Source organism: Schistocerca cancellata, chromosome 2 (assembly GCF_023864275.1).
Source record: "Schistocerca cancellata isolate TAMUIC-IGC-003103 chromosome 2, iqSchCanc2.1, whole genome shotgun sequence".
NCBI lineage: Eukaryota > Metazoa > Arthropoda > Insecta > Orthoptera > Acrididae > Schistocerca > Schistocerca cancellata.
This window is the reverse complement of record NC_064627.1, coordinates 161,971,210-161,998,111: the sequence shown is the minus strand read 5'-3', so window position 1 is coordinate 161,998,111 and position 26,902 is coordinate 161,971,210.

The following is a 26,902-nucleotide window of genomic DNA, read 5'->3' as shown; positions in this document are numbered from 1 at the left end:
GACGGACGCGAGAGGCACCAAGATCTGCAAACGCGTTACTCGCTCCTATGAACGGGAACGCGTTATGCAGATCTTGGTGCCTCTCGCGTCCGTCTAGAAAACATAATCAGAAGATGCCTAAATAAGCCGAAACACGTCATTGAAAAATTAAAAAAATATGAAATTGTAAGCAAGATTGTTTTAACCAATACTATTAACAAATTTCTCTTCTTCAGAAACGCTTTCCTTGCCATTGCCAGTCTACATTTTATATCCTCTCTACTAAAATGAAGGAAGAAAGGAAAAACTTTATAGCCTGGAGTGTTGTTGTTGTTGTGATCTTCAGTCCTGCGACTGGTTTCGTGCAGCTCTCCATGCTACTCTATCCTGTGCAAGCTTCTTCATCTCCCAGTACCTACTACAACCTACATCCTTGTGAATCTGTTTAGTGTATTCATCTCTTGGTCTCCCTCTACGATTTTTACCCTCCACGATGCCCTCCAATACTTAATTGGTGATCCCTTGATGCCTCAGAACATGTCCTACCAACCGATCCTTTCTTGTAGTCAAATTGTGCCACAAACTTCTCTTCTCCCCAATCCTATTCAATACCTTCTCATTAGTTATATGATCTACCCATCTAATCTTCAGCATTCTTCTGTAGCACCACATTTCAATAGCTTCTATTCTCTTCTTGTCCAAAATAGTCCATGTTTCACTTCCATACATGGCTACGCTCCATACAAATACTTTCAGAAACGACATCCTGACACTTAAATCTATACTCGATGTTAATAAATTTCTCTTCTTCAGGAACGCTTTCCTTGCCATTGCCAGTCTACATTTTATATCCTCTCTACTTCGACCATCATCAATTATTTTGCTCCCCAAATAGCAAAGTCCTTTACTAATTTAAGTGTCTCATTTCCTAATCTAATTCCCTCAGCATCACCCGACTTAATCTGACTACATTCCATTATTAAAAAACTAAAAACCCGCCTCGATTGCGAAAAAAGCACCTAGTGTTAAGCCAGGTTTCAGCGTAGATAAGTACACCTTCTTCAAAACAATAAATCCCACAAGTTGTTGTTCTGAAGAAGGTGTAGTTATCTACGCCGAAACCTGGGTTAACACGAAACACTAGGTGCTTTTTTCGCAATCGAGGCGGGTTTTTAGTTTTTTAATATATTAACCAACGATTGCTGACGCGCTGCGATGTTGAAGTTTCTTACATTCCATTATCCTCGCTTTGCTCTTGTTCACGTTCATCTTACATCCTCCTTTCAACACACTGCCCATTCCGTTCAGCTGCTCGTGCTGTCTCTGACAGAATTACATCGGTGAACCTCAAAGTTTTTATTTCTTCTCCATGGGTTTTAATACCGACTCCGAATTTTTCTTTTGTTTCCTTTACTGCTTGCTCAATATACAGATTGAATAACATCGGGGAGAGGCTGCAACCTTGTCTCACTTCCTTCCCAACCACTGCTTCCCTTTCATGTCTCCCGACTCTTATAACTGCCGTCTGGTTTCCGTACAAATTGTAAATAGCCTTTCGCTCCCTGTATTTTACCCCTGCCACCTTCAGCATTCGAAATTTTGGAGGGCTATTGAGGCAGCATGGTTCAATATTTCTGTAAAGCCGTCAGCACACGGACCGTGATGACGAACGTTAACGTTGAGCGTGCCGAGTTCAACGTGCTGCTGAACGCTGAAGAACGTTGGGACTTGTGCATAAGGTACGTGGGCCCCTACGTGGTATACGCGATCGCAACGCACTCCAGCGGCAGTTGGGGATGTTTCTAGTTCGTAAATCACACTGTTTACTCAACGGGCACGCGTAAAATTCCCACGTTAGCTCTATTAAAACGCACATTTCCTCCATCTTCCACGAACAGGAAAGTACCATGTCCAATCAATAAGGACACAGGCTTATAAAAGTTGCATTACAAACAGTGCGGTACAAATGTGGAATACTTCTCCGCATAAGCTAAACATTATTTCATCATTCCCACATTTTAGTAAAACCCCAAGGTCAGTCTTACTTTATCACTGTTCCTACCCAGTAACAGAATCTTTGCAACATGTGAATTACGAAGCGTAAAAGAAAAAGGAGCGAAATATCTTTATACAAGTAGTGCAAGCTGTCTTGCAATTAAGCTAATCGAACAAAGTCAACCCTCAAAGAAAGGTGAACTTATATTTACATAACATCAAATATTATAGCATATATTTATATTAAACTAATAATAAAGTATCAGAACTAAATAAAAACGCGAATGTTAGGAAAAAAAATTGCGAGTGTTAGGACGCGAACCACCACCCCAATGTAGACTTGTTACCGGACAGAGACGCTGCTCATTACACTATCCCAACAACAGGCTACGTTTTTAAAAATATTGTTTTACGCCGTGCTAAAAACGATAATCGTAGATAATTATGTTATGAATTGAAATTTAATTATAACAAATTGCACGAAGAACCACGCATTTTGGGTGGATCTTCAGTCGCTGCCTTCAAATAGCCTACTCTCATAATACGCTCATTACAATAATTCTTTTGCCAAGAATATCATATTTCTCATTAATTTATTGGAACGAATCACACAACTAACAACGGGTTTCCAGTGATTCTCAATTTGCTGGTGCTCAGAAAAGGCATAAATACATATAGGCTTGAAATGAATGCCAATATGGCGCCTCACAACTCTGTACTGAAGGGAGACGGCGTGCGTGTGACGTAGGTGGCGTTGTGCCATCTCATTGGTCAACGCTCAGACGACGCTCAGAATATCTGACATGCCAGATATTGAAACTTCCTGGCAGATTAAAACTGTGTGCCCGACCGAGACTCGAACTCGGGACCTTTGCCTTTCGCGGGCAAGTGCTCTACCATCTGAGCTACCGAAGCACGACTCACGCCCGGTACTCACAGCTTTACTTCTGCCAGTATCCTGTCTCCTACCTTCCAAACTTTACAGAAGCTCTCCTCTGCAGGGTGAAAATCTCATTCTGGATGCCAGATATTGCTCTGCACGTTCGGAAAGACTCTCGAATGTGCTATTCCACACTATGACGTCAGAAACTCGGCACGCTCAACGCTCGGATGCACGGTCCGTGTGCCGACGGCTTAACGGACTACCAACGACTTGTTGAGTCCACATCAAGTCTAGTTTCTACACTACACACGGCAAAAGAAGGCCCGACACGATATGAGGAAGTATCGCGTTACTTTTGTCACCTCGGCGTATAGCGTCATGCACCATGTATGTTGTGAGCGGACGGAGCAGGGGGCCAGATGTGAGAGACGGCAGCTGCTGCGTTGCCCGGCAGGTAGACCGGGCCGCACCGGTGGCGGTGCATGCGCTGGCGCAAGCGCAGGCGCGCCCCGGCTGCAAGACGCGGACCCCGGCGGGCGCCGAGCTAAATATACGGCGCGGGAGGCCTTCGCGGAGTCGGCGCTGGCCTTGTGCGGCCGCCGGGCTGACGACCGCCGCCGAAGGCCCCACACTGCTCAGCCAACCCCACCCCGCTCACCTGCTGCTGCAACACCTGCCTTCTCTCCCCGCAATCGCTGCTCCTTCTGTAATGATTCCTCAAGGATCAGTGCTGACTCCCATTCTGTTTACTCTGTACATCCACGACACACCAGCTACCATCCTTTGCGAGAGTACACACGGAGTACCCAACTTCCCACCTCAGGCACATAGGAAATTACGTGTGTTATTCGGAAGCGGGAATACAAACGTCTCAAAAATGAGGTCGACAGGAGGTGCAAAATCTCTAATCAGGGACAAATGTAAGGATGTAGAGGCTTATCTCACTAGGGGTAAGATGCATACTGCCTACAGGAAAATTAAAGAGACCTTTGGAGAAAAGAGAACCACTTGTATGAATATCAAGAGCTGAGATGGAAACCCAGTTGTAAGCAAAGAAGGGAAAGCAGTGAAACATCCCCTTAGAACAATTATACATGACTGTGTTTAAACTGACACACAATATTTTTAGCGCAACGCAATCTGACTTTCAGAAATCCCTACAAAAGAATGGCCCTGACTAACATTAACCTATGCGTTTCACAAATCGCTTACCTCACAAAACTCTTGGTTACTCGAACTACTGCAATACAGCAAGCGCCACTACTGCCAGCTAAATAAAAGATTCAAACTACGGAAGGCACTAACTACTAGTAGGCATAGTTAGCAAATGAAAGATTTTAATAGAGAACAAACAATGTATTTACCTTAATAATCATAATATATATAGCAGTTCATGTCATCCAGTATTACAAATTTCAAACCTCCGCCATCTCTCTCCCCACATCCACCACTGCTGGCGGCTCACCTCCAACTGCGCAACGCTACGCGCTGTTCACATCCAGCTGCCCAACACTACAATGGCAGACGACAATATAAACTAGCCACAGACTGCACACAGCACAGCCAGTGATTTTCATACAGAGCGATACGTAACGTTGCCAATAAGAAAACCTAAACAGCCTACTTACAGCAGAAAGGTGGAAGGAGTATATAGAGGGTCTATACAAGGGCGATGTACTTGAGGGCAATGTTATAGAAAGGGAAGAGAATGTAGATGAAGATGAAATGGGAGATACGATACTGCGTGAAGTGTTTGACAGAGCACTGAAAGACCTGAGTCGAAACAAGGCCCCGGGAGTAGACAACAGTCCAACTACTGGTAGCCTTGGGAGATCCACCCTGACAAAACTCAACCATCTGGTGAGCAAGATGTATGAGACAGGCGAAATACCCTCAGACTTCAAGAAGAATATAATAATTCCAATCCCAAAGAAAGCAGGTCTTGACAGATGTGAAAATTACCGAACTATCAGTTTAATAAGCCACGGCTGCAAAATACTAACACGAATTCTTTACAGACGAATGGAAAAACTGGTTGAAGCCGACCTCGCTGAAGATCAGTTTGGATTCCGCAGGAATATTGGAACACGTGAGGCAATACTGATCCTACGACTTATCTTAGACGATAGATTAAGGAAATGCAAACCTACGTTTCTAGCATTTGTAGACTTAGAGAAAGCTTTGGACAATGTTGACTGGAATACTCTCTTTCAAATTCTGAAGGTGGCAGCGGTAAAATACAGGGAGCGAAAGGCTATTCACAATTTGTACAGAAACCAGATGGCAGTTATAAGAGTCGAGGGGCATGAAAAGGAAGCAGTGGTTGGGAAGGGAGTGAGACAGGGTTGTAGCCTCTCCCCGATGTTATTCAATCTGTATATTGAGCTACCAGTAAAGGAAACAAAAGAAAAATTCGGAGTAGGTATTAAAATCAATGGTGAAGAAATAAAAACTTTGAGGTTCGCCAATGACATTGTAATTTTATCAGAGACAGCAAAGGTCTTGGAAGAGCAGTTGAACCGAATGGACAGTGTCTTGAAAGGAGAATATAAGATGAACATCAACAAAAGCAAAACGAGGATAACGGAATGTAGTCAAATGAAGTCGGGCGATGCTGAGGGAATTAGATTAGGGAATGAGACACGTAAAGTAGTAAAGCAGTTTTGCTATTCAAATGGTTCAAATGGGTCTGAGCGCTATGGGACTTAACATCTATGGTCATCAGTCCCCTAGAACTTAGAACTACTTAAAAATAACTAACCTAAGGACATCACACAACACCCAGTCATCACGAGGCAGAGAAAATCCCTAACCCCGCCGGGAATCGAACCCGGGAACCCGGGCGTGGGAAGCGAGAACGCTACCGCACGACCATGGCGTTTTGCTATTTGGGGAGCAAAATAACTGATGATGGTAAAAGTATAGAGGATATAAAATGTAGACTGGCAATGGCAAGGAAAGCGTTTCTGAAGAAGAGAAATTTGTTAACATCGAGTATAGATCTAAGTGTCAGGAAGCCGTTTCTGAAAGTATTTGTATGGAGTGTAGCCATGTATGGAAGTGAAACATGGAAGATAAATAGTTTGGACAAGAAGAGAATAGAAGCTTTCGAAATGTGGTGCTGCAGAAGAATGCTAAAGATTAGATAGGTACATCACATAACTATTGAGGAGGTATTGAATAGAATTGGGGAGCAGAGGAGTTTGTGGCACAACTTGACTAGAAGAAGAGATCGGTTGGTAGGATATGTTCTGAGGCATCAAGGGGTCAACAATTTAGTACCGGAGGGCAGCGTGGAGGGTAAAAATCGTAGAGGGAAACGAAGAGATGAATACACTAAACAGATTCAGAAGGAAAAAAATGGTTCAAATGGCTCTGAGCACTATGGGACTCAACTGCTGAGGTCATTAGTCCCCTAGAACTTAGAACTAGTTAAAGCTAACTAACCTAAGAACAACACAAACATCCATGCCTGAGGCAGGATTCGAACCTGCGACCGTAGCGGTCTTGCGGTTCCAGACTGCAGCGCCTTTAACCGCACGGCCACTTCGGCCGGCTAGATTCAGAAGGATGTAGGTTGTAGTAGGTTCTGGGAGATGAAGACGCTTGCACAGGATACAGTAGCATGGAGAGCTGCATCAAACCAGTTTCAGGACTGTAGACCACGGCAACAACATTTGGTGGCGGTGAATCTTCCATAATGTTACAGCATCAGCCTCGGTAGAGACTTCGCGACTGGCCGAGGAGTGTGCAGAACCACTACCTACGGAAACCTGCAGCTGGGTGCTGAGTTAACGCTGGTGCAGCATTCTACGATGTCGAGGACTACCGCAACGGTGGGTTGGGTCAGCACATGCCGTGACATAATGTTGCCCTTCCACAGCCATCTACGCGATGGACAGCGCGCTCCTGTCATAACTCACCCGGCCAGAGCGATTATAAATTCTCCCCCCCCCCCACCTCATCCACTAGCAGCGCTCGTTATCGGGCTTCCAACTGTCTACATCTACATCTACATCCATACTCCGGAAGCCACCTGGCGGTGTGTGGTGGAGGGTACCTTCAGTACCTCTATCGGTTCTCCCTTCTATTCCAGTCTCGTATTGTTCGTGGAAAGAAGGATTGTCGGTATGCCTCTGTGTGGGCTCTAATCTCTCTGATTTTATCCTCATGGTCTCTTCGCGAGATATACGTAGGAGGGAGCAATATACTGCTTGACTCCTCGGTGAAGTGCATGACGTTATCATTGTACTGATACCAAGATCTCGGTCAGCTGACTAGTGGCGCCATCCATTTGCGGTAACATCTGGGATATTGTTAAAATTATCTTAACTGCAATATTTTCAATAGAGATTTCCTTGAATTGTAATCGTGAATTCTTGCGCAGAGTTTGTCGCCGCTGGAAGGCATGTGAAAGGAAGTAATATTGCGATCCGCTGGCGGAGATGTTTTAAAAACACAAAAAAATCATGTTTTTCTAAATTGACTCAGTCGAAATAAAATTCAGGGAATAAGTGGAAGGTCAGTTAGAAGAGGAGTAGTGTGGTGCTCGGTGTGGCAGGTCAACAGTGTATACATTCTTTAGTATGATGAAGTTTATGGAAAGGCGTTGGGAGTGTGCAAAGGATCTGGTGATCTACGATAGTGTCCGCAGACAAAAACAATGCACGACCAAGTCATCAGCTGGGTCCAGACCCATGTTGGGCGAATTGATTGTTTTAGGAATGTGATGCCCTTGGGACAAAGAAGTGCGTGTTGTTATATTTATAACGTTAATGGGTGGAATTTTGAGAGAGACAAAAGCAGCTCGTAGTGGAAGGGAGATGAATTTATTGCGCTTTGCCGATGATGTTGTGGTGTGGGGAACCAAAAGTAAGGAGATGCAAGAATAAGTAGGCATATTAAATTTAAAAAAATCGAGATATATGAAATGAAGAGAGGAGGAAACGGAAGACATGGTGGTAACCAGAGAAAACAGAGAAGTTAAGGGACAAATTAACACTGAAGAACAGGATATGGCTCTGAGCACTATGGGACTCAACTGCTGAGGTCATTAGTCCCCTAGAACTTAGAACTAGTTGAACCTAACTAACCTAAGGACATCACAAACATCCATGCCCGAGGCAGGATTCGAACCTGCGACCGTAGCGGTCTTGCGGTTCCAGACTGCAGCGCCTTTAACCGCACGGCCACTTCGGCCGGCGAAGAACAGGATATTGCAAATGTAGATAACTTTAAGTTATAGAACAGTCTCTGCGCCAGTCGTCAGTCCAATGGGTGGTCGAGAAGCTACAAAATCCCTGAGCGGTATCATCAACTGGGTACAACTGCTAGTCTGATAGCCTCCAGCTACACCTAATGGTAGATCTCCCAGTGAAAATTAACACAAAGCTCATTCTAACGTGAATGGAAGCTATTTAACAATCTTTCATTTGACACGTTAACTTATTCAATAAATATATCCATATAGAACGGATTATCAAAGACTGTGGAATGTTTTACGAACTCTATATGTACAAATTCTAATTAGTGGATTTACTTTTCTGAATAAGAAAAGTATGCTCTTCTAACGGAGGTATCGATCTGAAACTGGATCTCGAAGTTTGTTAACGTTAAATGGAAACAGTGACTGTAAACTTGCTAATTAATCAAGAAGCTCAAACTTTCAGTATAACAATGGGGGACTGAGAGAGGCTGTCAAACAAAGCTGTGAAAGTACAGACCAAGAAATGTTCTGTCACGCCGATACTGCTACTTATGCTCAGTGTAATTATTCGCGGACAGCCATGGTGAACGGCACTGTCGTGCGAACAGCTCAAACGTGGAAAGCCGAGATCACGTTGCTGATGCAGGAACTCTTGACCCCGTCGATCTCCTAAGACGTGCGCTGATCTCTGTCTCCAACGTGGGCAACTGGTATGCATAAGACGTGCGCAGTTCTGCGTCTTTGCTCTCCTATGCGCGTAACCACCTACTCCTTTAATTTTTACTGATTATTACGCCCTGATATCATTTCCCGCAAAACACTGCAGCGAAAAACGCATGCACGCTGTACGCATACCGCGGATCTTACCAGGACACAAAATTCCGCCAAGACAACGTCAGTCAGTTGACAAAACGCCTTCCCACTTCTAAAAAAAAATCACACTGACTAGTTTACTAATGGCATGTTTTAGCGCCCAGCAATATTCTCAAATCAGAGGTCCTCTGTATTTGGAACGCAGCTTACGACGCTAGGCAATTATTTCTGCAAGCCGTGTTTCTTTTGGAAAGTTAGCATTGGTTATGTAAAAAAAAAAAAAGCTTTCAGAAAACGTGAGGAAGTGTCGCTCTGCTGCTGCTAGTGTGGCGTCCCGGCCAAAGTTAGCCACTGTGCAGGGCCCATGCTGGAGGGTCACAATGGCCAACAACATACTTATTCGCCCCTGATGTCGTAACTTCCACGAATACAAACACTTGGGCTCCCGGCTGTGTTGACGGCAAACGGCCGCTTTTTCGTAGCATTCTCTGCCCGACATGTCTCAAATCCAACACACTTTCGCAAGCACACCAAAATAATCGAGCAAAACAGGGCATTCCAGCACGACGTTAAATGAAAGTAAATGAAGATAGAAAGTTCACAATATGTCCAGTCACTCTCATTCTGCACACTTAAACAAAAAAATTTCCCAAGGAATCCGCATTGTTATCTCCCTCTAATTACCTAATCAACATCAAATTGAATGAAAAAGTCGTGTGAAATTCCTTTCCGCATTCCAGCATGTCCCGGTCTCCGCTGGTAACGAAGTATCTGTACCCGCGGGGGTTGTCGTTGAAAATGTGAGTGTCCTCAGTAAATCACTCACCTTGCTTCTTCTGAGGAGGAGGAGAGGAGGAGATTAGTGTTAAACGTCCCGTCGACAACGAGGTCATTAGAGACGGAGCGCAAGCTCGGGTGAGGGAAGGATGGGGAAGGAAATCGGCCGTGCCCTTTCAAAGGAACCATCCCGGTATTTGCCTGAAGCGATTTAGGGAAATCACGGAAAACCTAAATCAGGATGGCCGGAGACGGGATTGAACCGTCGTCCTCCCGAATGCGAGTCCAGTGTGCTAACCACTGCGCCACCTCGCTCGGTGCTTCTTCTGAAGATGTCCTTTAGCTGTTGTGGAAGCGGTCAGTCATGGCCTTTTATAGAAGTGGCGCTGAATTTATGATAATCAGAGGATATCCTTGACTACTTTGCAGTAAGGAGCACACAATTGTTCTCTCTCGAGGAATGCATTGTAATAATTCCAGTGGTGTTTGATCACAGAACAGTCGACACTGCACACAGTGTGTTGCAAAATACGAGGGTAAACCCTAAAGTAAGGTCTCCTATTTTTTTCATAAGTACATAGACCTGTTTATTTCTACAATGGCTTACACAGTTTGCAGCTTGAACATTTACCTATTTTTAGACATAATCACCATTTCTATCGATGCATTTTTGTAGATGTTGTGGCAGTTTTTGTATGCCCATGTCATACCAGCTCGCCGCCATGCTGTGCATAAAGTTATGAACCTCTTCTTTCACCTCGTCGTCGGAGCTGAATCGCTTTCCGGCCAAATGTTCTTTTAAGCTAGGGAACAGGTGATAGTAACTGGGCGCCAAGTCACGACTATAGGGTGGGTGGATGATTATGTTCCACTGAAACTTGCAGGAGAGCAACGGTTTGCCGAGCGATGTGTGGGCGAGCGTTGTCACGAATAATGTGTACGCCCTTGCTCAACATTCCTCTTCTCCGGTTCTGAATTGCCCGTTTTAGTTTTTTCGGAGTCTCACAGTACCTGTCAGCGTTAATTGTGGTCCCAGAGATTCAGCTCCGACGAGGAGGTGAAAGAAGAGGTTCATAACTTTCTGAGCAGCATGGCGGCGAGCTGGTATGACATGGGCGTACAAAAACTGCGACAGCGCGTACAAAAATGCAACGACAGGAATGGTGATTATTTCGCAAAATAGCTAAATGTTCAAGCTGTAAACTGATGTAAACCATTGTACAAATAAGCAGGTCCATGTACTTATTAAAAAATAGGAGACCTTACTTTTGGGATTACCCTCGTATATCGTTTACTCTTAAAATTCTGAAATCACTCTTGCATTAAATCTGTAATCAATTGTGGCTCACTTACGCGACCACACTAATCGTCGGCCCGCAACTGACTTTTTAATAAACTATTATCAATATCACACAAGAAATTATTCCATTGCTAACCGTGCCCGTCCATACGCTCTGGCTGCCTCGAGCCAACAGCTAATAAATAATAATTTTCTACTGTTGGCGGGAGCCATAACTGATTTGACCGTCCACTATGACCCCCACTGCAAGACTCTTTTATAATACAGTAACTAATACCCTGTAGCAAATTATTGCGGAGTCATAAATGACGCGACTTTACAGTGTGGCCGCTTCCATCAGATTCCCTACCAGCAATAAACTCGCAGTTCCTTTCAGCACAAGAGAGCTTCTGGCTCGCGTCATTTAGTCAGTCGCAGCAAAGAAATTTTTATGCTACTGTGCACAGTGTCAGGTGTGTAAGTCCAACTGTTGTGTTGGACCTTAACATATAGCAACTTCAGTGTGCTAATTGTTTTTTCTTTGCATCTAACAGTCTTCCCACAAACACCTCACAGTATTTGCTACCTGATTTTTTCTGTACAGTCGTAACTACACCTCTTTGTTGACTACACCTGTCAGTATAGACTAGCCGTTTTGCGTCCACGTGTCCACACTTCAATATCCGAGGAGCTGCTCAGGGGAAAATAAACATTAATGGGTTGCTCTTGCCACATGTACTTGAAGGTAAAGACCAACCAAAAAACGTACTACACCTAATAGCTATAATTAGTAGGCTACATATGAAGTAGACACTGATGCATTGTTGTTCAGCACACTGTCCTCAGTCACCAACAAATATTCTACACTTACACCCCTAACACCCTGTATGAAGTGGAGCCTTCCTTGGCTAACAGCAGTCCGCAGCTCGTGGTCGTGCGGTAGCGTTCTCGCTTCCCGCGCCCGGGTTCCCGGGTTCGATTCCCGGCGGGGTTAGGGATTTTCTCTGCCTCGTGATGAATGGGTGTTGTGTGATGTCCTTAGGTTAGTTAGGTTTAAGTAGTTCTAAGTTCTAGGGGACTGATGACCATAGATGTTAAGTCCCATAGTGCTCAGAGCCATTTGAACCATTTTGGCTAACAGCAAGCGAGGACATCGTTCCCAGGTGGGTGACGCCGTACGGTGCAGGAATCTCCACGCCGAATTCAAACCTTCTGACATACTGCATCATATTACGAATATTCGATGTCCATTTTAACATAAATGTTACTACTGTCGTGACGAATCAACACCCTGAATGCCATTGCCTGACACTCGAGCCAGTATTCCAGGGTAATGGGTTCAACGTGGGGCGTCTGCAAGCTCCTCGGTGAAGCTCAGGTCACCACCCAAGTGCAAAGCGGACAGCTATCTTGCTTCAGCCAGGTCGTACACGCTGCACCCGCTGTTAAGCTGAAACGGCACGCTACTGCCCCGGCGTCCGCATCCGCTGCCTGGCTCCTGGGAACTGTTGTCGGACCCCCGTATGGAGGCAGCATCTAATAAAGACCGTCGCTATTGAGTAAGCATTCTTGACCCCGGGCTAGCCTCCGTACCGAAAGTACCCATCTCACAGACCCCACACTATTCTCGGGCGGAAATGTCCATCCTGGAAGTACTCGTATTTGTGTTGATAACGCAGTCGCGATATCATTACAAGAATCCTAAGGAAATGCAGTCCGAAAACAAAGGAAGTAGGTTACAGTACACTTGTTCGCCCCCTGCTTGAATACTGCTCACCGGTGTGGGATCCGTACCAGATAGGGCTGATAGAAATAGAGAAGATCCACCGGAGAGCAGCGCGCTTCGTTACAGGATCATTTAGTAATCGTAAGCGTTACGAAGATGACAGATAACTCCAGTGGAAGACTCTGCAAGAGAGACGCTCAGTAGCTCGGTACGGGCTTTTGTTGAAGTTTCGAGAACATACTTTTACCGAGGAGTCAAACTGTATACTGCTCCCTCCTAAGTATATCCCGTGAAGAGACCATGAGGATAAAATCAGAGAGATTAGAGCCCGCACAAAGGCATACCGACAATCTTTCTTTCCACGAACAGTACGAGACTGGAATAGAAGGGAGAACCGATAGAGGTACTCAAGGTACCCTCCACCACACACTGTCAGGTGGCTTGCGGCGTATGGATGTAGATGTAAGTATTAAATATGTAGGTTTCATCCTCGATTGTACACTACCACTGAAGCGTCACTGCCACCTGTCGAAGTGGCTGGCCTCAGTAGTAAATTCACTCCCCAACATAACCGGAAACAGCTGAGGAGTAAGTGAAGATACGCTTTTGCTATGCTAAAGTTTCATTCGCGTACCAAGCTGCTGAACATCGTGCCCTGCATGGGAAAGTGCAGCACATGCAGCGAAGACAGATGTACTTTTAGATGAGGCCACGAAGATCATTATTGCAGCTGTCAAGTAGACTTTTATTCAGGGGCTGTCTGTTCTCTCAAACATTGGTCCTATATTTATCAGAATGAAAGCTAACAAGGTGCAAATTCTTAAAAAGACAGCATACACGACCTACCTTGGATCGATCTTCGGGACGCAGACGGTTTCGATATCACCAGCAGTTGGAAATAATGATGGACTGAACATCCACTCCAAAGATTGCAGGATATGATGTTCCTCGTCTCGAATGGTAAAGACTCAACCGCACCCGAACGGAACAAAGTAGTATGCCCACATTTTTAAATCAACACTTTCGAAAAAAGCTGTTTTGATTTGAATGTTTTGATGACAGTTGCCGTTTGATGGATGATGTGGTAGTGTCGTGTAAAGCAGACATCTACGGACGCCAGTTATATAATATCTAATATTGGCATCTGGCAACAAGACTTGGAATAAATTCCAAGACTGAAAACTAATAAAGCCAACTCTAACTCTAAAGAACCTGACGAAATCAAATTAATTAAATTAATTAAGAGGCTTGAAAACAATAAAGCATCCGGAGAAGACGGTATAATTGCTGAACTACTAAAATGAGCTGGCCCTAATATTGTATAAGAGAGCACTCAACTGAGAGGACATATCTGGCAAACTGAGAAAACACCTGAGGGCTGGAAAACTGCCCTAATTCACCCACTGCATAAAAGAGGGGACAGAATCGATGTTAATAATTACCGAGAAATCTCTCTTCTCACCGTCACATACAAAATTCTCTCGCAGTGTTTACCTGATGGAGCCCAAGAACAGTTACAAATTAAAATTGGTGAACACCAAACAGTATTAGACCAAAAAGATCCTGTCGAGAACTAATTCTTGATTTAGAACTAATCCTTAGGTACCAAAGGATTTCTGGTAACAATATTGTATGTACATTTGTGGATATTAAAATGGCCTACCACTCAGTTGATCGTGAAACTCTTTTCCAAATTTTAAAGAACCTTGGCTAGATAATAAAACATTAACACTGATTAAGGAACGTCATCTGACACTAGCTCTAAAGTTAAATTCACGGGAGATATTTGTGAACCATTTGACATAAAGACTGGTGTTAGACAGGGAGATAGACTCTACCCGCTACTGTTTATCTTGTGTTTTGGAAAAGGTAGTTACAGAATGGCGAGAGCAAAAGTTGAGCCAAAATACAGGTCAGTCAATCAAGTTAGGAAGAAGTAATATTGAAGCAAATACCTCGCCTTTGCAGATGATCTGGCTATTTTAACTAGGGATATTACCACGGCTCAAAAACAAATTGAAAATCTTGAAGAAGTTGCGGGAAAAGAAGGATTACAAATATCATTCCAAAAAAACTGAATAAATGACATGCAACAAGCAAATACCAAAGTTTATGAACACGAAATATCGAAAAACAAAAAGGGTTTCTCAGTTTAAACACTGGTGAGGAACCATCCAACGATATGGTCTGGAAAAACCGTCAAACGAAATTCGCTGTCAAAAAATGGCAACTGCATTCAGATTAATACAAAATGTTTATAATAAAAAAAACACTTTCTAAATTCAGTAACAACACTGTAATCACACCTGAATGTCTATATGGGGCGGAAATTTTAATTTTAAATGGAAAGAGGGATATTGAAGAAATTCAAAACAAAGATTATTAGGAAAATATTAGGCCCCAAAATTACTGATGGAGAAACTTATAGGCTCAGAAGTGATAAGGAAATAGAAGAATACGTATACATGGTGACATGAGAAAGCAAAGACTTACATTTTATGGGCACGTTAAAAGAATGGCACGCACTAAGTTGACAAAACAAATAGAAGAATTCTACGAAAACAGAATTAAGGCCAAAGCTGAGCCAATTAAACGGATCGCTACGATTAAGGAGGATCTTAAAGTAGCCGGTATAACTCAGGCATACGTTATAGATAGAAAAACATTCAGACAGAAGATATTTAATAGGAAAGTTGGTCAGAGAGAAGATAGAAAACGGACTGGAACACCGCGGTCTGATGAAAGAAAGAGACTTCATTCTGAAAGGATGAAGCTAATTTAGACACAAAGGAAGGCCGACCATAAAAATCGACATTGATGGACTGTACCTCGCATGGTCCTATGGGGCCCATACGTAAATAATAACAATAGAATGGCTCCTGTTATAGCTGCACACGATGCTGGATTCCTTCCAACCTAAGTTGGTCAAGGGGACTGTTGGTGGTGTAACGTAAAACTGAAACTGGTAGCGTAAATGAATTACATGCAAAAGTGACGGCTGCAGGTTTTTCCCTTTTTTTTTTTTTTTTTTAATTTAATGCGCTATTAAGCTGGTGGTCGTAATATTTTTGCTCATCAGAGCATTGTCTGTATCGGCACCTCTGCTCTACAGATGTTTATTTGTTTGCTACTGTTACAAACTACATTAAAAGGCAAAAATAAGGCATTATCGATGTCTCAAAGCTGTACTTTTTATGCAGCCTCGTAAGCTTCAACTTTCAGTACGTCACAATGCCTCTCTAGCGCCACTAGACTATCCTTCAATAAGGAAAACGGGCGTCGAGAGGATGTTTATAGAAGATGACCCCTAACGTTTCCACCGAGCACGATGCAGAAAGGTAAGGGGCGGCCTGCGTGGTGTGAACGAAGCGTCGAGGCATCGGCGCGGACGCACCCACTCAGTCAGTAGCAGCTGGCCCAACCGGCGCCTGCAGGCCAACTGTTTGCTTAGGCGCGCCCGCTTCTGGCAGTCTGGGGAGAGGATCAAGGGCTGCGGCTCTCTTGTCTGGGCCTAGGGAGGCCTAACCGCTACTTGCTGACGTAACCTACAGTTAAAGACCCTGCCGATCTACGAGCATACTTGATGTCACACCGCACCCCGGGATACTCATATTAACAAAAATGGACGGAGGGGAGGGAAGATTGGTAATCTGTGTCTAAATAACGCTGAGTGTCCCATTAATCTTGAACGCCACAAATACCTGTTCTGAAGCAAAGAAAAATTCAGAAAGAAATTTTCACTCTGCAGCGGAGTATGTGCTCATATAAAATATCCTGGTTGAGTTAAAACTGTGTTTCGGACAGATACTCGAACTCAGCACTTTTGCCTTTCGCGGGCAAGTGATCTACCGACTTTATTTTCCTGTTTGAAACAGGTTTTTATAATAGCGTCAAAGTCACTGACAACAATCATTACTACAGTGTAACAAACCTACTTATGTAAACTAAAGTTCATCAGGTATCTCCAACTTCTCAAAGTACTAATCATGGCCATGCCCATGTCGACTGCTAGGATGCATCTTCTCCCAAGCTTCCTAAAACTGCATTTGTTACTCAGAAAGCTGCAAAACCGTATTTGAATCCGATGAATAAAAGTGCGGTAATTTTGTGGAAAAAATCCTAATATTTCGTTGTACAGCGATGGATCCATACTCCCCTTCTGCGCCAGAGCTTTCTGGACAGCTAACAATTGAGGACAATCATCTATTTTATATAATCGTCAATCCCTTACTTCGTATGGTTTTCCATGCCCATGGCCATCTCGATGATCTCCACCCATTGCTAAGGCAAATGAATTTATGAAATTTCAAATTTACAACTCATTTACTGAAATACAGTGTAATCAAAACGTTAGAATTATTCTGTTCCACCAACCTCTTCCCGGCTGAACTACCCAAGCACGACTCAGCTTTACTTCTACCAGTACATCTACTACTTATATTTACATCTACATACATACTACGCATACTACCCTAGCGTTCAAGGTGGAGGGTACCTTGTAGCACTAATAGTCATTTCCTTTCCTGTTTGCAAATAGAGCGAGGGCGAAAGGTCTGTCTAAAAACATCCACACAAGCCCTAATTTCTAGCATCTTATCTTCAAGGTCCTTACACCAAATGTACGTTGGTGGCATTAAAATTGTTCTGCAGTCAGCCTCAAATGTCGGTTCTCTGAATTTGCACAATAGTGCGTTGCGGAAAGAGCAACGACTGCCCTCCAGAGATTCCCGTTTGAGTTCATGAAGCATCTCCCTAATGTCCGTCCCCGGTAGCTGAGTGGTCACCGCGAAAGAATGTCAATCCTAAGGGCCCGGGTTCGATTCCCGGCTGGGCCGGAGGTTTTCTCCGCTCAGGGACTGGGTGTTGTGTTGCCTTCATCATCATTTCATCCTCATCCGGCGCGCAGGTCGCCCAATGTGGCGTCGAATGTAGCAAGACCTGCACCAAGGCGGCCGGACCTGCCCATTGACGCCAAACACTCATTTCCATTTTTCATTCAACGGGTATCTTCAACATGGTTCGTCAGTGGGATGATTGTCTCAATGCTTACTGCGATTTTGGCAGATTGGCATAATGTTTTCCGGATTGTGTTCCCTTCCAACAGAATCCTTTTTTTATACAAAATTGGCTTTTATTCTCCGGTAATAGCACACAATTTAGGTATCCTGTGCAACACAGTACGTCCTCTCGCTGGAGTTGACAGTAAGCAAATGGAAACGGAAGGTAATTGCATACTAGTCATCCAGTCAGTCGTCTTCAGTTGAAGTTTGATACGTTTTTTGAACAAGTCTTGAGGAGGAAAATTGTATTACGTAATAAAAAATGTTCCACTGTTTATCTTTGTAACGAACATAACTACGTGAAAGGGAGTCTTACTGTTGATCCTTTTTTTTATTTTGCTTGTGGACAAAACAAATGCGGAGTGGTCAAGACAGATGGGACAGCTAGTATTCTTATTGCTTATTTTGTTTTAATACACTCCGCTATAAAGTTTTTCCTTTTTTCCTTCATTTTAGTTGGTTCTTCATTTATTTTTTTTTTTTTTTTTTGCGAGTAAATGTGTTGGTTTCCACAGTCAGTGTCATTTTGGATGCTACTCCGAAGCCTTATGAAAAACTGAAACAGCTGTAAGGTGGACAATCGGACCGTCCGTGTTCAGTTGCCCTGAAATGAATCGCTGCAGATAAGGTCGAAACATCAGCTTTACAAATGTTTTACAATGACGCGGCTTAATATACGAACAGATTTTACTAAATATTTTATCTACATTTCTTTGTTAAAACAAAGGAATTTTTCATGCAGCGAGATCTTTTCAGAAAATTTTCGTATGAGAAAATACTCAGTTCAGAACAATTAGGGACACACTTGTACCTGTGGTTGTGCTGCGTAATTTGAGATCTTCGTTTTCAGTGTGTGCAGCAGCGAAGGTGATTCACTATCTCTTGGTTGTTTTATGCATTATTGTATCAGGTGGCTCCTCAGAGGGAAAGGAGTACCGCTGTCCCAGTGTTGTCTAGTGAAGTACACAGATGGTAGTTGTCGTTTCTGGGCGTTGTATTCAACCAAGCACATGCAATGCGACGTCTTAATGCTCTGCAAGTTGCTAGGGTGGTCTGTTTGATCCAAAAAGGATGGACTTTCCCCCATGTTGTTGCAGATTCCAGTGCCTCTAGATATGTCATCAATAGGTTGCGGAACACTACGGGAGACAGATCAGTATACAAAGTGATTGGGCAAGGTCGCCGACGCATTACTGCCCACATGAAGGCCAGTATCCAGTCATCTCTGCGTTACGGTGTCTTACGGATACCACCAGAGCGGCGCAAGACGATCCCAAAAAGGCCGCTGGAGCCGCTGTTTCCGATCGGACTGTAATGAACAGGTTATGAGAAAGGACCATTTGACTCAGACATCCTGTTCGAGTACCATGCTTGACTCATCATCTTGCAGTTCGCATTCAGATTGCCGTTCCCATATCAACTGGCAACTTCGTCACTGGCGAAACGTGTTATTCAGAAACAAGTCTAGACATTCTCTGACGTAAAGTGATGGCCGTGCTCGTGTGTAGAGTACCCGTGGAGAGCGGTACCTGCCAATTGCTGTCCGTGAATTCGACAGATCTCTAAGGTTCTGTGGTTCTGTGGTCCGTAGCCGCGCGAACCGAGGCATCTTGTCACGGTCCGCGCGGCTCTCCCCATCGGAGGTTCGAGTCCTCCCTCGGGCCTGTGTGTGTGTGTGTGTGTGTTGGTCCCATAACTCCTTATCACAAATTTCCAATTTTTCTAAGGTTCTGTGAATTTATGGGGAGACTTCTGTATTGGCAGCCATACGGGTCTCTTCCATGTGCACGGTCGCCTTAACACCAGGAAGTACATCGAACAGATCGTGTGGAATCATGTGGTGGATGCTGTATATGGTGTTGGCCCTGATTTCCTTCTAATGCCAGGGCCCACGTTGCGAGCGTTAATTGAAAATAGCAAGTAACATCTTATTGTGATAGAAAATAATTACAACAAAGATGACGTGTATGGAAATACTTAAAACGTAACATTTTTTACACCACGCACATCAAATGAATGAAATTTCTTCATATTATACACGACGGAGAAGACAACATGAAACAGCAGGAGGATTTGAAACTTGTCACCCGTGATCCTCTAAATATCCTGTTTTGTATCAGGCATATTTCAGTACTTTGGAAAGCCTTGGCGAAGAGAACTGGTTATTATTACTGACTGCAGCTTGACTGTATGGTACCGAATGTGGAGACTGACATCATAATCAATCAACAGAACTAGATCTGAAAATCATCTCACAAAGTTCTTTCGGCATCTACAGCCGTATACGTTTCAGGGATACACCTGTGTCATCGAGCATTTCGGGACCACCACATCAGTTCGATTTAAAAATATCATTCAAACTAATGGGCATGTATCTAACGAAATTTTGAAAATATAACATAATGCCAATAGGAAGTATGTGACGTTTGTAAATGTGTATAATGGTTTATTACGACAACGATCACTTAGATATATTAAAAAAATTACATTACCAATTTCGGCAAATAGATGTGATCAATCCACTAAAAAGCTTCGTGCAGGTATGTTAACAAGTAAAGTTAGGTAGTCTGACATTATGAAGTCATTTAACTTTTCAATCATTTCGTCACATGATAAAGGAGACATCTGTTGGAAAGCATATCTTGCGTTTTTTCTTTAACCAGAGAATGAATTCTGTCCTGCAATATACTACAATGAAAAGGCAACAATAAACTACATCGATTCGCTTCGACAGTCAATGCTTCTAAAATTTTTGTATCGTAATTTGTTTTAACTTATTAAAAAAAACTTGCCATCATGTCTTATCTATGGAAGCTGGTACCACCGATATTGTATTTATAATTAACCATTGCCAAGAGATTTATTATTTGGTGCCACAAAAGCTTGGACGTTACAGAATTTCTTTTGTGTCTATAGACCACTTCATTCAATTAGATATTTGCCATCCAGTAACTGAATTGTCGATACAGGTCTGCTCACTTTTTATCCTTCTCAGCTTTAATATTTCACTGCAGATATGAATATTAAACGGTAACCATTAATATTAAACGTCTGATAGCTCTTCGATTATGCACCGTGGTCTCGACTGTTACCCATAAACAAGTGTGACAGTAAATTAATCATCAACACGTTAAACGAGAGCTGTAGTTTAAGAAAGTGGAGCGATAACCAACATTGGTACATTATGAAAATACGCATGACTATACACGGTGAATGTGAACTCCACCGAGAAAATTCCTAATTCGTTCAGGCATATTCTCTGTGTATTTTGGTACTGGTAGTTAATGAGTAGTAAGTAACTATGATGTACTCCGATTGTTACCACAGTTGCCTTTTAAAATAACATCACAGTAATAAAAAAATACAGTAATATGAAATCACCAAAACGCACACCATAAAACGAAGAGTAAATCGAGGATCCTCTTCTGTAAAAGTACTGCGGTGCGGTTGTCACCAATACAGAAACATCTGAGCATAGTGTCCCTATAGCAATGTATTTAACGAACCAATACAGGAGGTGTACATTGGCCAACTCTTCATCAAGAAATATGACCTTACTGCTGTACACGATGTCCGCTTTTTAATTAAAATTTCTTCTATGAAACATAAGGAGTTGTTTAGAAGAAGTGATTTTAGGCTAGATTTATAATTTGCTTTGCTAGTTGTCAGACTTTTATGTTTTTTGCACATGACCAAAAATCTTTGTTGATGCATTTTGAACGAATTTTCTGAGCCAATGAGAGATTTGATAGTAGGTAATTTTAAATAAGAGGTAATAAAAGTCTTTGCTTCGCGTGTTGTAGGTATGGATATAAAATTTTTCTAGAAACGTAACAAATTACTTTTATTACTTATGACGAACTTCAGTAGCGAATCATAAATATGTATACGCAGTAACGCCTTGAGGTATATTTTCCTAGGCGACTCCTCAATTAAAAAGAATAAGCGATGATTTACCTTAGAAAAATATTCATTAAAACATTATTGAGTATAAGTAGGTGAAGTATATTCGCAGATTGATTCATTTTTGTCCAAGACTAACAACTGCACAAACAGCAAATGTAGCTAATCTTAATTTTTTGAGCAGCGCAGTAACATGCTTCTTCTAGTTCACGTTTTCATCAGTATGCATACCCGAAAAGTAGGAGAATTGTACATAAATGGTTGGTATGACCATCTGTTGTACAGAGCTGAATATAATGTGTGGTTGGGAACGAGGAATAGCAATCCGTGCTCGGTGAAACCTAGTGGCCGACCGTGGAGTGGAGAGGCAACACCAAGAGTTGTCTCCGGAATAGGCGCCATCACGTGATACTTGCTCACTCATCTGGTACGAGGGTACGTCATTGCGCGGTGCTAGTCTTAGAAGAGTTTCCAGTATGTACATGGAAGACCAGTCCCTAGTTTCATTGGGAAGGGGCTCAGCTTTATACGATACCACGGAAGTATGAAGTGTTTACTAATCTTTTGCTATTCTTGCCAGTGTCTTGCTAATAAACAATTTGTTCATTGGGTTGCTGTAATCACCACGGAGGTCTTTCTATCTATTTATGTACGTTTTTGTTTCGTAGTAGTTTATTTATTTTATTACGTTTGTCGCTCCAATGTACTAATTCACCACCCGAAACACAAACAACATCACAGCATTCACTGTACAGCTATCGTCCTACATAATAAACCTAATTACTTCAAACTTTAGTCTAATTTTATTCCAGGCGTAAAACTGAACTACGCAGTCACAAAACCTGTAAAGAGAAGTCTTTCTTATACGTCTATGAAACACTGTGACTAGTACTTAAAAGCTTCAGTTTTGGAGAAACTTGTTTTATTCTTTTCCTCAACTGTAGGGTGTAACTGGTATAAGTGCAGGTATTTTTTTTACATTTATTAGCCTGATATGTTCACACATCAGAGTACTGATTATTTTTTTCCTCTGCATCGAACAGTCTTTCGACAAGGAAGTCACAGACTTTAGGACCTGATGTTTTCTGCATGGCCATAACTACACCACTAAATGTACTACGCATGCCAATATAGACTAACGGTTTTGCGTCCACGCATCCACGCAGAAACACCTGACCTGATGCACGTAAACATAAAAAAATAGCTGTAAACAGGTTTAAAGACAATATTTTTTTGAAAGTTGTTTGAAATTTTATATCTGACTTTTATGTACTTTTCAGCGCTGATTTCAAAAATGCAATCCATTTTTGTCTATCACGTTATGTTTTCTAACAAAAAAAGGAGAATTTTTGGGTATAATAACAAAATTTAAGCAATTCATCACATTTTACCCAACTACATACAATTTTATTTTATTTATAAATCGTGCTCTAAACTACATATCCAGTACAGTTCCATTTCTCTTTAATCTCTTAAGTCATTATAATAACGACATCGGTAGTAAATAAATTGGTCTATTGCAGCTTTGTGTCATGAATTTCCTGAAACTCTTGTAATCATTCTGTAGAGATAACCACCCACTATAAACTTCGTACGACGATTTGATCATATACAAGGTGAGTCACAAACTATTGCCACCAAGAAAAACTGCGAAAATACACTCCTGGAAATTGAAATAAGAACACCGTGAATTCCTTGTCCCAGGAAGGGGACACTTTATTGACACATTCCTGGGGTCAGATACATCACATGATCACACTGACAGAACCACAGGCACGTAGACACAGGCAACAGAGCATGCACAATGTCGCCACTAGTACAGTGTATATCCACCTTTCGCAGCAATGCAGGCTGCTATTCTCCCATGGAGACGATCGTAGAGATACTGGATGTAGTCCTGTGGAACGGCTTGCCATGCCATTTCCACCTGGCGCCTCAGTTGGACCAGCGTTCGTGCTGGACGTGCAGACCGCGTGAGACGACGCTTCATCCAGTCCCAAACATGCTCAATTGGGGACAGATCCGGAGATCTTGCTGGCCAGGGTAGTTGACTTACACCTTCTAGAGCACGTTGGGTGGCACGGGATACATGCGCACGTGCATTGTCCTGTTGGAACAGCAAGTTCCCTTGCCGGTCTAGGAATGGTAGAACGATGGGTTCGATGACGGTTTGGATGTACCGTGCACTATTCAGTGTCCCCTCGACGATCACCAGTGGTGTACGGCCAGTGTAGGAGATCGCTCCCCACACCATGATGCCGGTTGTTGGCCCTGTGTGCCTCGGTCGTATGCAGTCCTGATTGTGGCGCTCACCTGCACGGCGCCAAACACGCATACGACCATCATTGGCACCAAGGCAGAAGCGACTCTCATCGCTGAAGACGACACGTCTCCATTCGTCCCTCCATTCACGCCTGTCGCGACACCACTGGGGGCGGGCTGCACGATGTTGGGGCGTGAGCGGAAGACGGCGTAACGGTGTGCGGGACCGTAGCCCAGCTTCATGGAGACGGTTGCGAATGGTCCTCGCCGATACCCCAGGAGCAACTGTGTCCCTAATTTGCTGGGAAGTGGCGGTGCGGTCCCCTACGGCACTGCGTAGGATCCTACAGTCTTGGCGTGCATCCGTGCGTCGCTGCGGTCCGGTGCCAGGTCGACGGGCACGTGCACCTTCCGCCGACCACTGGCGACAACATCGATGTACTGTGGAGACCTCACGCCCCACGTGTTGAGCAATTCGGTGGTACGTCCACCCGGCCTCCCGCATGCCCACTATACGCCCTCGCTCAAAGTCCGTCAACTGCACATACGGTTCACGTCCACGCTGTCGCGGCATGCTACCAGTGTTAAAGACTGCGATGGAGCTCCGTATGCCACGGCAAACTGGCTGACACTGACGGCGGTGGTGCACAAATGCTGCGCAGCTAGCGCCATTCGACGGCCAACACCGCGGTTCCTGGTGTGTCCGCTGTGCCGTGCGTGTGATCATTGCTTGTACAGCCTTCTCGCAGTGTCCGGAGCAAGTATGGTGGGTCTGACACACCGGTGTCAATGTGTTCTTTTTTCCATTTCCAGGAGTGTATGATAGTAGCTGAAAAGTTTATGGGACAGAAGCTGCATGAGACAACGAGGGCTATTATATGACGTTGCATTTTTGTTACTAGGTGGGGTCGCTTCAGAGATATGAAGGTCAACATTGTTTTTTTTTTTATGGATGCTATAGTTTGATACTTATTTTCTTACAGCGACTATCGAGACGAATACAATAGTGTGTAACACTAAGGTCTCTGAAGGTCAACGAAGGTAAACAATGTGGCATAGACGTCCATTTACAGAAGATTTTCTAAGTGGTGACCATTGGTATCAATGGAGTGCTGCAATTATGGACTGAGTGGTATTTCTTATCACATCGACACTTGTCGAAGCACATGCTCTGACAATTATCTCTCGCATATCTTCAGGTGTAGATGGAACGTGTTTATAAACAATGTCTTTTACGAATCCCTACAAGAAAAAATCCAGAGGCGTCAAGTCTGCCGAGCGAGCCAGCCACGACACACCTCCTCCGCGCCCAAGCCAACGATCAGGGAAGTGTGTCTGCAACCCATTTCTAGCCATCAGCGAAAAATGTAGCGGACACCCTTCGTGTTGATACCACATTCTGTTCCTCGTTCCTAAAGGTATTTCTTCCAATAACAGACGTAATGTTTCTTGCAGGAATGTGATGTACTTCCTACCATTAAGATTTCCTTCGATGAAATAGGGGCCTATAATTCTGTCCTCCAGAATGACACACCATACATTCACTGACCACGGATTTTGGTGTGCAACTTTCGGCAGCCAACATGGATTTTCAGTTGCCCAATAATGCATGTTATGCAAATTAACATTTCCATGGTTCGTGAATGTAGCCTCGAAAGTAAATAAAATCAAATTAATAAACGTGTCATCCCTCTGAATCTGAAGTTGAGCCCATCGGCAGAATTCAATGCGACGCTTACAATCCATAGCAATTAATTCTTGCTGGAGACTCATACGGTAAAGATGATAATTGAGGTGATGCAGAACACGAACAACACTACTCTGGCTGATGCCAGATTCACTTGCGATTTGACGCGAAATAACACAAGGATCTCGTACAACAGTGGCAGAGTACCAATTTCCGTTTCCTCGCTAGTACTAGTTGTTCTCAATTTATCATGTACGTATTTAAATGTACGACGTGTAGCGTGAGTACGTATAAGTCTCTAGCTCTCACTGAATTTCGTTGGCATTCTTCGTAAATGAGAAGCATATCGACTTGTTCTTCGAAGGAATACTTCATACACATTCGCTTGGTTCGACGATATTAGTCTTAGCGTTCCTATTAGTGTTGCAACGCGAAACCGTCGAGTGGTGTTTACATGTCAATTGCACGTAAGGTGGATACGCCGTATTCGGAGACTATTTACTATTTGCACTATTTACGAGAGAGAATTGTCAGAGCATGTGCTTCGGTAGGTGCCGAAGTGATAAGGAATATCACTCAATTCATGACAAGTAGATTGCAGCACTGCATTGATACCAATGGTCATCACTTCTAAGACCTTCTATAAATGGACGTTCATGCCACATTGTTGACATTCGCTGACCTTCAGAGACCTTGGTGTTACACACCATTGTATTCGTCTCGATAGCCGCTATCAGAAAATAAGGACCAAACTATAGCATCCCATTTAGAAAAACAATGTTCATCTCATATCTCTGACGCGACCCCACCTAGTAACAAAAAACCAACGTCATATTATTGCTCCCGTTGTCCCCTGCAACATTTGTTCGACAAACTTTTCAGCTACTATCATACCTTCGGAGTTATTCTAGGTGACAATAGTTAGTGACGCACCCTGTATAACATCTGTACTAAGTTTTCTTTATAGTCCTCGCAGGATCTTAGAAACCTTAAAAGTGCCCAAATTCATATTTTGAAGGAATGACAATTTTAAATGTGTTAAACCAAACCTGTTAACCGTTTATTGACTGAAAAGTTGTGCACTTTGTTCTGCCTTGTAATTTGTATTTGGGTTACGGTTGATGTGGAAAGTTCCATTTATGTTATCACACTTAAATGTAACTCAGATCATGCTGGTCAATGAAGATCTGAGCTGTATTAAAGAGTAGTGACATAAATAGAGGTGTCCACACCAAACTTACCCCAAATACAAATTACGTAGCTTGTGAAAATAGACGAAGCCCGGTAAATAATCAGCAGTTTTGGTGTTAAAAATTTAAAAAGGTCTTTCCT